This window comes from Pyxicephalus adspersus, chromosome 11 (assembly GCF_032062135.1).
Source record: "Pyxicephalus adspersus chromosome 11, UCB_Pads_2.0, whole genome shotgun sequence".
Lineage (NCBI taxonomy): Eukaryota > Metazoa > Chordata > Amphibia > Anura > Pyxicephalidae > Pyxicephalus > Pyxicephalus adspersus.
This window is the reverse complement of record NC_092868.1, coordinates 54,388,217-54,401,362: the sequence shown is the minus strand read 5'-3', so window position 1 is coordinate 54,401,362 and position 13,146 is coordinate 54,388,217. Positions and strand designations below refer to the sequence as shown.

The following is a 13,146-nucleotide window of genomic DNA, read 5'->3' as shown; positions in this document are numbered from 1 at the left end:
GTTTATGTGTTATGTTTTATGTTGGGGTTTAGGGACTTTTTGTTAAGTAATAGATGTAATAATAGCATCCAATTTATAAAATATACCTTTTGGAGCCCAGAAGCCTGCAGTATAATTAGTTTTACTTCAGCTGAGGCCAGGGAAGGCTTGTTTTACAGCTTTATTACTTATGGAAAATTTTAACTAAACCCCACTTTACTCACCTGTCCCCGATTCGATTACAGGGTGTCTCTTCCTTCCACTCTTTCTGGTTGCAATTTTCGGCCATCTCGATTGGCTGGGCTGGGATAATGTGGGAGTTCAGTCGCAGCAAACGCAAGGGAAGCCAGGATTGCCAGGTGTCCTGGAAAGCAATGCTGAGCTACACATGCAATCTGACAGGTAAGAATTCCTATTTTAAAAATTTCGGCAATAAAGCCTTGCCTGATCACAAATTTGTTTAAAGTGGAACTTTGGTTCTGCTTTAATGTCCAAAGTCTGGGCACAGGTGCACTTAAAGAAAGGCAGCCTGCTCCAGGATCAACCTCATCCTGAGATTGGACATTGAAAGAGTAGTAGATAAAGTCATTTCCTTGCCCCTCTTATAAATGTGTTTGCAGTCCCAACTGGCTCCCTCTCTTTCCCTCAGAGTACTGCTGTGCAATGGACCCAAGGAGACTCATGTAGGGACCATGCAGGTACTTAATGCTCTATGGACAGTGATAGGTCAGTGCAATATAAGCACAAAATATTATTAATAATAATAGTCATGTTTGTTTAACTAGTATAATGTTTTTTCTAGTTTAGGTATAAACTATTACCAGTTGGGTACATTTCTGAAAATTTTACCAACAAATCCATTTCCTAGTGAAGCAATGTTCGCATGCTGTGCTTATAATGAAAACAATCCTACAATAAATATTGCCATCCACTCCTCCTATAAAGTAGACGTCAGGACAAAGCACTGCAGCCATTCCCGTTTTTATATAACAATGGGATTGGTGACTGAATCCTAATGAGCTGAAATTGTGAATTTCCATCATATTGGGGAATTGGGGCGGTGGAGATACTGTAATATGTCAAAGTGCCGGTTCTAGCAGGAACACAGGGAGTTACATGATATTGTCCCTAATGGTTAACAATGAATTCCAGACCTCTCTGTGAAGCTGCATTGACCAGACAATCTGGATGAGCCGGTCTCTCTGCATAGCTCATCTACCAGCAGCCTTATAGGAAGATTATTCCGTTCTTCAAAAATTGGCTCAGATTATTGGAAAAACTGACAAATATTTCAGTTCCTTCAAGACTGCACACAGCCAGAGGCTGATATATTAGCTGTGCGGCTCTGAAAAGGACTTGTAGATCGGCAGCCACAAGATATCCTACTCCAGTTCCTCTGTGTGAAACAATGGAGCACAGAGAGGGACCTGTGTGGGCATACTATAGGTGAATATGGTGCGTGGAGTCCATATAATGGTGAATTCTGCATACACAAACCTCACAACCTGCACAGGAATGTAAAGCAGCCACCACATTTAAAGACTGGAAGCCTCTTGCAATCCAATTTGCAGTAAAACAAAAAGCAGCCATACAGAAGCCAATATGAAATAAGTTGGAGATAAAAAACCCAAAGACCATCAACCAAAACCAATGGTCAGCGAACGTTAGACTGGACTCCCAACTGAATGCTGGCTGTTCCCAGCTAAATGATCAATGTCAGTAAGATATTGACCACTTACACTGATCATGCACTCATTGGCAGAGGGGGAGCCCACGTGTGCTACATGCATGTCAAGTAACGTTCACACAGCAAGAATGAACGAAGAAATGAGCTGATCAGCCTGCCACTGCTTTTTTAAATGACCAAACACAAGAAGGTAACCAAGATATATCATTTATTGTCCGTGTTGAAGACTGAAGAAGGATTGTGTACAGGGCGTCATGACCCCGACTACTGAACATGGCCCCCCTGCACACAGACAGCAGACATGAGGTCATTACTTCAGTACAACTCAACAACATCCACGAGTGCGTTCTGCCACAAGACGTTTGGACTACAGTGGGGCAAAGCTAAAATTCCTGTTCTGTTCGTTTCCAAGATAAAACATTGGCTAGAGAGGGTCATGACCTTAAGATGCAAGATGCATTAAGAGTGAGGTCTATGCGCCCTCTCCATGTCCACACAGCCCGGCTATATTTCCCCAGTTCTCCGGCACCAGTAAAGTAGTCAAGCGATAGGAGAAAATGGAGGGCCCTCAGAACTCCTGCCACCGGTGTATGTGGAGCGGGATGTCAACAGCCTAGTTGTTTGTGGTGCTGCATACACAGGCCTGCCAAGCCTCTCCGCTATCTGATGCCTCCTCCATGTTGAACCTGTTCTTTCCATATGGTTGAATAATTTCCTGCTCTATTCATAAAGTCTATGCTTGCTAATCAGGAGTGCTCGGTGAAGACAAAATTACCTCTTTCCACTCTGAGCTATCCCAAGTCCAGACCAGACTGGGGGATGCAAGGTCCCGGCTAGACTCCCAGAAACATGAAGCACGCCCCTGGAAGCACAGCACAAGACTGCATTGCAACACTGCTCTGCTCTATACAATACTAAGGGCATATAGAAGGGGATGTGAGGAGCACCTATGCTTTACATTGACCGCCCAGATAATCTGGAGGACGAAAATTGATGTCCTTTCAGTCAGGATTGCTTATTGTGGCAGGCACTTTTAACATTACTTTAAATTTCTCCACAGACCCCTCCAGTGGTTGCTTGGCTTTCTCCATTAGACATCCTATTAAATTAGAAAAAAACTACTTACAATTGATATATGGTTAAGGAATGTTACCAATTATACGCACTTCAAATTCCTATATAGATGTAATTTTTATAGACCATTATCACTTGAAAGAGGGTGCAAAAGCCCAGCACACTATATCTGAGCATGCTCCTGTCCCTATATCCCTGCTCTCAGATACCTACTATGTGTCCCCTTATTATTGGAAACTGAATGAGTCCAGTCTTAAAGACTCCCAAATTCTGAGCTCATTGAGTAAGGACCTTCGTATCTTTTCCCAGGGAAACCTGCGCAGTATCACTTCTTTGATTGGTCTTTTGGAATCCCACAAGGTGACCATTCAGAAAAAACTCATCAAATATAGACATTAAAATATATGCCAAACCATTGCCCCCTCATTGCATAACTGGACCAGGTCAGTTTCATCCCAGAAAGAGAAGCCCAAGATAATTCAGCCAGCATTCCTTTTGTCATACACTATATACAAATACAGTGCCAACCCACCCTACTTCTTTCAACTGATGCTGAAAAAGCATAGAATGGCCTGGCTTTACCTCTTCCTCACTTTGCAGCACATAGGTATAGGCCCCGAGATGTGGCGTTAATAGGGACCCCATATTCTGGTCTATTCCACTTTTTCTCAAAGGTCTCTCCTTTTCTTATTATTTGTATTACGAAGGTCTAAAAAACCTTTATTTTTGTCTTGTTTTGCTACTGTAGTTTATGGCTTTGTGATATTTGTACTAATACAAGCATGTAATACAATTCAAATAGGAAAAAATTATGATTTATGATTTTTATAGAACAAACACAGAATACATACACAAGTAGCACAGGAATTATACAGTTCCCATAAGTATGTGTATACAATGTTTTGCTTCCATGTAACAAATGATTTGATACTATAGTAACACGTTACAGAACACATTGTTTCCACCTCCCTACCTATTATGCAATAATTACAACCCTGGATTTGGTTCAATGGTTCTGCAGTATTATTGGTGGAGATTTCCACCTAACCAAGATAAACTGACCAATGTCTATGGTGGAAAATGCATCATAAATTTATATCACAACCTCCTGCAACTACAACCTGAATATTTATGATGGGTATTTGCATCAAAAGAAGAGTAAACTATAATTACTTATACGCGTAGGGCAGCGAACACTCAATGTCACAACAATCTCCCAGTCACGTATATATTCTCATTACAGATGTCTTGCATCAAGAACTAAAACAACAGTCGTTATAGTCTGCCTAATCCCATACCGTACGGCCATTAATATTGTTCTATAATATGGAATGACAGATGAATAAATCAGGCAAACATTTTTTATTTTTTGAGCAGGTAAAGTTTTGCCCCAAGAAGAGGAAGCCCAAGTTAACTCAGACGTCATTCTTCCACTCTTATACTATGTACAGTTACAGCCCCAACCCACCCTCCTGCTTTCAATGGAAGCTGAAAAAGCATTTCAATGGACTGGCTTTACCACTTCCCCACTTTGCAACACATGGGTTCAACACACAGGGCCTTGGACATTTGGGGCATAATACAAAGACAATGGAAAAATGGAATATACTCAGAGGGCAGGTAATAGAAAGTTGGAAAAATAGGGGGGGGGCAGAATAAAGCTGACAGGATTATAGGGGGTTACTGGATACCTATGGAACACACATCTGGGAAAACTATGTGTTGCCCTGCCCAATTTTTGACCATCCAGCTATCAATTTAACTTCCCAACTTCAACTGAAAAAAGGTTCTGCTCACTTTTACACCCAGACATCGCTCTGTGATAACATAATATTCTGTTTGGGTTGAGCAGAGGATGCTGGGAAGTGGATCTCTTCAGGAAGTAATCATTGCCTAGTACAGGTCAGGTCAGGTCAGGTCAGGTTGTCTGATATGGAATCCCACAGACAATTTTGATAGGCAGAACAAAAGGGATAGAATATGGATTCTAGGCCAAGGAAGAAGATTTTGCTAAACAGAGACCTGAAGTATAATTTCCCGTTTAATATCAATATCTTAAACAGATTAGTAAAATATAGGAGCTGCTCCATGTTGTTCTCAAACTGGATTTGCTGACTGTTTAGGATGATTTCCTTTGTTATATATGAATATCAGACTCACTTACCTCAGCCAGAGTAATATGAAATGTGGAATCACTTCTGTATCAGGAGATTTCATTAAATGTCCAACAGGAAATAGTTGCCCGTCATCCTTATAACGAGAAGGATATAATGCCTACTTCAGATATATGTGTTATAATGATGTGATTAGACAAGCGTTGTCAACAATTTCAATGTTTTAAAATGTTTTTTGTGCATAATGTTTCAAAAGCAAATCATCTATAAACACAAACACTGAAAAGCAAAAATCTCTTTAAAAATGATTGTAAATACAAAACTACTAAAGCAAAATGTGTGCATCGTGTACAAAGAAATATGAAAGTATTGCCAAAAGCAGATCTGAACATAAATATGTAAGATTTGCTGTGTTATAGGAAACATTTAGAATGTTAACGGTGTCTTAGTAAACCGTAAAAAATGTACCTTTTGCCTTGTATTTGCCTGAAAAAAAACGAGAGAGAACATTCTGGTATGTGAAGGTGCCTAGGCACTTCTGTGCATACAGCCAGATACCTTAGAGACGTCAACCTAAGAAGAGGCACAACCAGGGTAGGAAAATACGGTGCACAAAGAGTTCTGCACTGAACGGTGGGCATGGGAGTTACTTCTTTGTACAAACTCTCCAATACAAAATTACAGAAGACATTCTTGCAATAACCAACAACTCTGAAACTACAAGAGTTACCAAAGATGGAGTTTGCACCCTTGTGAGCAACTGCCTAGAGACACAATCAGCACCACAATGTCACCACAATAAGAAGAGACGCCATTTCTTAGTGCCAGGTAAACCAGAAAACCATCTGCAGAAACACAATCAGCTTCACAGTGGCATTACATAAAAGAAAGAGAATCAATAGTTCTGCAGAGACACCTCATGTAACAAATCCACATCCATGGTAATTTATTCATTTTAAAAAGTTATATTAAATACCAGTCAGATTCTGCCAGACTTCCATACAGCCACCCAGGAAGTCAATTTGGCTTGTCACATGAAATGGGCCCCAAGTCATTGGTGCCAGGAGGAAAATGAATCCCAAATGTTTGATGCCAGGAGGAAAATGAATCCCAAATGTTTGATATCGGGGAAATGGAGCCCCAAATGTTTGATGTCAGGGGGTAAAGGAGTCTCAAATTATTGGTGTCAGGGAGGAAAGGAGTCCCAGATGTTTGGTGTCAGTGGTTAAAAATGAGCCCCAATCACCGGTGCTAGTTGGAGGGAAATTAACCCTAGCACAGCATAGTGCTACCACAATATTCAATGGGTAACTAATGAAGCCTAACTGCATATCCCCATATATTTGTGTTTTCAGTTCACAGATTTACTGAATTATGAAGCAAAGAAAAAAAATACAACAATAGTGCTGCCAAGTTTCTGCCATGCCAGATTTCCTTTAGAAACTGGTACTCCCAGAACATGACGCATTGGTAAGTGCCTGACGTATATGTAGAAGCCCAGAAATAGATCACCAGTATGTAATTCAGGGCCCAAACACAAGCTTGAGTGTATATTGAGTGTAATTATCGAGTCAGCCATATTTCGGAGCCCAGAACACTCAGGTGGTGGATATTATCAGGTATACTGCCTGGCTCTAATAATTATAGACCTTCCCCAGCAGAGTAATATTATGCTTATAAAATCAAATGATTCACTTTAATTGCTTTAGGTAAATATTGCATCCCGCTATTTTCATTCTTCTTTGTGTTGATGAAAAACATATATAAAACACAATTTTTCGAGCCCCATTTAAACACAATTATGGTGAAACATTTACCCTTGCTGAAATGTTAAAAAAGCAATGGTGCAAACACCCAGAGCATGTGCTGTAGCAGCAGAAAAGTAAAAGCATTGTCACTGCTATGCATGTGCTGTAACATTAACGTTTGGATGAACAGCATTTCATCCACAGGAGCCATACTTTATGGAAAGCACATTCAATGTGGTCCATGCAACAGGCTGTCTGTGTTACAATGGGACCGGGCTTTCTCATTTCTGGCCTCATCAGCTCATACCACTCCTCTATCCCCGGATAATGCTGTGGCTTACACAGGCAATGTAAGCTCATGCTTGGCAACTTACACCACCCACCCCATGGCCTGACCTCTGATTGCTTCTGGAGTTACAGCTAGCACTTACCACTACACCTGCTACCACCCCTCAACCACCACTGCACCAGCAACCCTCATACTCCCAATCACCACGGTGCTTCCCCTTCCACCACCCACGCTCTAACACAGCCCTTGTTATCACTCCTAACACTTTGATAGCCTCATCTGTGCCCTAAAATTACTTTTACTCTGCTATGGATGCCTTCTCAATGCCAGGCATATTCTTCACCCACCCGCAAAACTAGGCCCCACACATTAGGCTCCATCCACTGATAATAATGATTGATGAACCCCAATGGGATAAAGCAGACAATATCCTTCAGTTCATATTATTGGCTATACAATAACTACATACATATTGGCATTCATGCACAAAAGCTGTGAAATCTTTTCAGAGCTCTAATTAACTTATTCCCATCAGATAAAATATTTCTGAGTTTACATGTTTATTTAAAAAATCCAATTCAATATAATAGCAGAACAAACTGCATATTTCTTTAGCTAACTTCCATACTTGATTACAGATCAGCTGAAGAACGTGCAATGCCTTACATCTAAATGAACCTACAGAAAGGAATGATTGGATCTCCCGCAACTTCACTGTTAGAATAGAAAGGTGCTTCTATATAACTACTCATATTATTCTAAAAGGATGAAGGCCCACCACCTGGATATGTCATTGGGTCACAAACATCTATAAGTGGCAGCACACACACAAATCTACCCGCAGTCCCAGCAATGATTGGTGAATGGAGACATTTTCCCATTAGCAGTTGTACAGATGCAGGGATCTGCTCCCCTCTTGGGTAGAAGTATCAGATTGGGAACCTGAAAATTACAAACTATTTTTATGTGCTCTGTTTAACTAGTCAGCAGCTTATCGAAGAATTTGGTCCATGTTATCTCTACTGAGTATTGTTGGTAAATCTCACTCCGATGATCTATTAATGCCAGTGGTTAGTACGCCGGGTACTAGCAGGTTGAGGATAGGTCTAGACCAGACTGTATTACCTTGAAAAGTCTCGGACATTATTGTGCTGTCTGGCAAGTGGGTCTAGATCACATGCTTCATAGAATGTGTTTTTCCTAAGCATGCTGCAAGCATACTGCTAATGTGTTTTCCCCCAGGCCTTTCACCATTTGGTCACATTATTCTAAGAAAGGTCTAACTAAAGCTTTCCCCACCGGCCAAATTATTTACGGATTGTGCAATTATCCTAAATGAGCACTCGTAAATATTTTTTGTAGCTCAAACCAACACCAGTGGCAGAGAGATTGCAATTTCCACTGGGCCCCTTGGCCCATAGTACAAGCCTTACTTGTGATCTCTGAGCACACTTAGCTCACCCACAAGGGTAACTTCATCAGCTGCTCAGTAGAGCAAATAAACTGGCAGAGGATACCTACTATGGGCTCTGCATTAGATAGTGGCATCTTATTTAAAGGGGAGATCTAAGGGGGGACACTAATAGAAAGGGGAGGATTTTGATACAAAAGGGGCTCTAATGTCTACACATTAGGGTCTCCTAATATGAAAGGGAAGGTTCTAAAGTGAAGTGGGCTCCTGATGTGAAGAACACGTCCAAAAGTTTTAGGTCTTTCTGAAAAAAGTATCACACTGGAGCCCACTTCACACATAAAAAGAAAAAGACTGCTGGCAGCAATAAGAGTCATAGAAGGAAAGGGCCTATGTCCAAATGCTACATCGGAACCCATAGGTCTGGAGTTATACCACTTGATAACACTGTACTTATAATGCATTGTATGAAATGATTATTATTCAGAAACAATGGACTGAATGTCCATGTTAAAACCCCCTCAGGAAGAATATTCACCATTTTAACCCCATCATGAAAAAGCTTGGGTAAGGATAACAAACAAGTTCAGCTGAAAGTGAATAGTTACTACTAGATATACCATGGCCTGGATAAATAAAACTCCCACAGACAACATATTTTGGTATTTCCTCTTTTGATAAATACCAATGACGTATCTGATCTTCTGTCTGTTTTTTGTAAACTCATCTACACCTTGTTTTCTTGCACGTTCTATACACTGTTTTTCTCTTTAACTACCCTACTTAGTTCTGTACAAAAAATATTGGTTTTCTCTTCCATTTACGCTTCATAATTTGCTGTATATGTAATCTAATTACATAGATGGTAGACTTTAGTGCCCACTGAACATTGACTCCTGTTATTTTTCAATGTTTCAAGTCATTTCATCTATGCAATCTGTCCATTTTACTAAAACGTTTCCTCTTAAATCTACAACTTTGTAGAAACTCTATTGTTTTCGTATTGCTTTTTTATATGAATTTTCAGTTTTTGTTCCAATGTCACATCATAGACACATTTTTTAATCTAATGTAAGGGTAAAGTAACGAGTGATGCAACAACAGGATTTAGGATTGGTTTATAGGGATGTATTTTAAAATAGCATGCATGCCCAGAACTTGTGGAGCAACTCAGGAGCATTGCAAACTTATGTCAGATGCAAGGTCAGTGGACATCATTGGATGAGAATGAAATAAATTAACAAAAACAAAAATAGAACATGTGATTGTTCCTTGTTCACAAGACCCCCCCATCACATTATATAGGAATTATGGTTACACGCATAGTACATATAGAAAGCTGAGAAAACAATGACAGCAATATGTCTGGAACTGACGTCAGTCCAAACAAAATGTAATGTCTATGGATTCTCCTAGACGCTGTGTGATGCCTTTTATTCACCCCGAGGTAAGCAGAACTGGCAATAAGTGTTCATATATTGCACCATTCATGTAATTATTGCATGTTGTTCCTAAATGAGATCAGTGCCATTATATTTATTATGGAATAAGACTTTTTTTTATATGAAGCGACCATTATTCATATATACATTTATCAGAGTACACAGACTGGCCACAAGTTGTGAAAAAAAACAAAAAGACAACATCGGGCAATACATTGGGCAATTTTCATTTACACTCCAATCATGGAGCTATGGTTCACTCCATCTCAAAAGATCAAAAGCCAGAATATCCTACCCGAGATTGTGCAATGTTTTGGGCACCTGTAGGTAAATCAATAAGGACCTGGTATAGTAATAGGCCTAAATGCTCATCTAAGCAAATGAAAGATACCACTGCCTCAAATCCCACATTTATGGAAAGCAAACTCCTGCACAGTTACCTGACTAACTGTGTTCAGGCACCAGGGACCACTTGGTTCAAGCCAGAGATGTGGTCAGTGCTCCCTACTGATGGTGAAAATGAGCAATCTTAAAGATGGTCTAAAAAAAGTCTATTACACCTATATATTAAAGTGTGTGAAACGCGTTGGGAGCCAAAAAAAAATGAGCATCAACAGAAGGTAAAATATGCAATAATCTATCAAAAATAAATCCAATAACGGAAAACCATTTTAGACACGTTTACTTGAGGGCAATAGTAACATATCCAAAAATATCCAAAGGTATAAGTAGGACAACACAAAGCTGAAACACACATTTTCTATTCCATATAACATAAAGGAAATTCAGAGGCCTTCCCAAACAACCATCAGCAGTGTCGCCATTCCTATCATCGACCCAGAATTGCAGCCCTGGATGAAGACGTATTGCTTCTGCATTCAAAATTAAGCCATTTCATACATATTACAGGTAAAATATAGAATACACAATGAATATATAACAGGAAAAACAAGTCCTAAAGGTGAATCTATGCTTTAATAGGTAATATATTACCAATGGTATGCAGTTTCCTCCTAATTAAATATATTATTATCCCAATAATAGATACAGAGATCCTTGGATTTTTCCCTCTTTCATTGTTCCTGCTTCTACATTTAAATTACTCCGATTTGTTTGTGACAATATTTTTGCAGCACATAGTTGCATCATAGATGCAGAATGTGGGTAAAAGGGCAGCACGGAGTATAGAAAGTAGGGCAGAGGATGAGTCAGGGTGAGTCACCAGCTGGAATGGATGGCACAGGAAAATATCTATTTACAAGTAGCAAAGCTACAACTTCCCTTATCCAGTCACATGTAAATTAAATAAAGCATCCTAATGAAGACTTCTCCATACATTAAAGAAAACAGTAATCAGTATAATCTTTTGCTCTTCCAGTTCTGCCAGAAATCTGAAAGTTTGACACAAAGATACAGACTGCATCATATAAGTATATATTTACAATGAGATGGTCTAATCATAAATTATCCACAACAGGAAAAATAGCTGAATTGAGTCCAGGATTCAGGTGTGCAGAGAGTTTAACACCTGAGCTGTATCCACATTTGTATGATATTTGATCCCCACCATTTGTACAAAATTACCCTAATCACTATCATGACACGTTCTGTAAAATGTTCTGCCATGGCGGCCACTATATGGAATAGTTTTTATGCTTTGTGGCCAAGGACATTTCCTAATGAATTCTGGTGCAAACGAGGATCCAGGGGAGAGATCTGGGTTGATCTAATAGATTTACATTAATATTAAGCCTAGACAAGGCTCATCCTTCATGGGTCCCTATGCTCCATTTGCCCAAAAAACATACAGACTTAGAAAATTCAATTTTCTTTTGCTGTCAATATTTTATTCAAGGAGCATAGAATAAACAGGCAGCAAATGGAAAGCAATATGGTGGCCAGCTGTATAAAGTTATAACTTGCTGGATTCAACCCTTTCACAGAACCAGAATAAGCTTTTGGAATATCAGAGCACATCTGGCATTACGTTTTCTGTTTGCTCTGCAACTTTAGTAATCAAGGCATGAGGGTATGCATCATTGACAGCATGTATCAGTGTTTCTTGACATATTAAACATGGGGGGAACCCTTGAAATAACTTTCAGGTCTCAGGAAACCCCGGCTATAATTACTATCTCCACAGCACAAAGTACATTAGTGTGGTGGTCAGTAGGAAGAATTCCTCTTACATTCCTGACCCTTACAGATAGCCAAAATGATTATTGGTGTCACTTAAACTGACCTGAGAGGTCCACACTGCTCAATGCTTCTCTAGAGGAACCCTGGATGGGAAACCCTGGCATATCCAGGAGTTGAGATCTGCAACTGTATTCTTCATGTTTGACTCAAGGTAAAAAAGGAGCCCAAAGAGGGAATGGGGGCTTAGTGAACATATTTGCCTTTTGTCAAACATTCCCTGACTGCTGAACACTCAATACCCATTTACATGGTGAAAAAAAACTTTATGCAATTTTGGCCCAATAATTCAGCTAACATTGGTTCCCCTCATAGGGTGAGTTTGAAAGTTCTAATGCCCCTGGGTATTTAGCATGACACCACTTAATTATCTCCAGATATCGAAATCAGTCAGTGCGTTTTGAAAGATTACAGGCAAGAAAAGCAAACAGAAATCTGAGAAAAATATCCAACATCCATCTTACCAATGGAGTCTTCAACAGATGGAAGAATAGGGAATGATTTCACCTACCAATACCCACATAATGGGTAATACCTTTAAAGAGCTGTGTGTCCTAATTTCTATTTGCAACGTACTTGTTGGATATCTTGGCCCACATGGATAACTAAAATGTATCATTTATAGCAGAGTACATAACTATATTGGACTTGTTATAGGCTTTTTGCATTCTCTTGTAAAACAAGGCTCACATGGAGATAAAGAGCACAAAGAAAGCAACCAGTTATGCTGCAGATCCTGTGTTAACAAGGGGTATGATGAGACGGGGAGAGAGGGGAGTGACACCTATGCAACAACTCGAAAATCTGCCCCTACCTGTCCCCAAAGACCACCAAACTCCTTGTACACGCTTCAATCTCTTGTCTGGACTACTGTAACCTCCTCCTCTCTGGTATTCCACCAACCCGACTCTCTCCTCCACAATCTATTATGAGAGCTGCAGCCAGACTCATCCATCCTTCCCACCACTCTTCCTTGCTGCTTCTCTTTGTAGTTCTCTTCACTGGCTTCCATTTCATCAAATTCAAGCTCCTGTGCTTTGCCTTCAAATCCTCCCACAGTTCTTGTCCCACTTACCTTTCTGACCTGATAGAAAAATACCCCCTAACCGCTCTGCTCCAATGACCTGCTACTGACTTCCTCACTCATAACCTCATCACACGCACGGCACCAAGACTTTTCTAGAGCTGCCTGACTCTCTGGAATGG

General features: G+C 40.0%; 1 protein-coding gene across 2 annotated transcripts in view; it reads left to right on the top strand.

Annotated features, from left to right (window-relative positions):
- Positions 1-6,416, top strand: part of LOC140340306 (uncharacterized protein CXorf65-like) — a 43,411-nt gene extending 36,995 nt beyond the window's left edge. Inside the window, exons 15-16 of one of the 2 annotated variants that reach the window (XM_072425381.1) lie at positions 225-381; positions 6,210-6,416. The gene's annotated coding sequence lies outside the window, so the exon portion shown is untranslated. The remainder of the gene's footprint in view (positions 1-224; positions 382-6,209) is intronic. The other variant, XM_072425385.1, reaches the window with a different exon arrangement.
- The last annotated feature ends 6,730 nt before the right edge of the window (positions 6,417-13,146 follow it).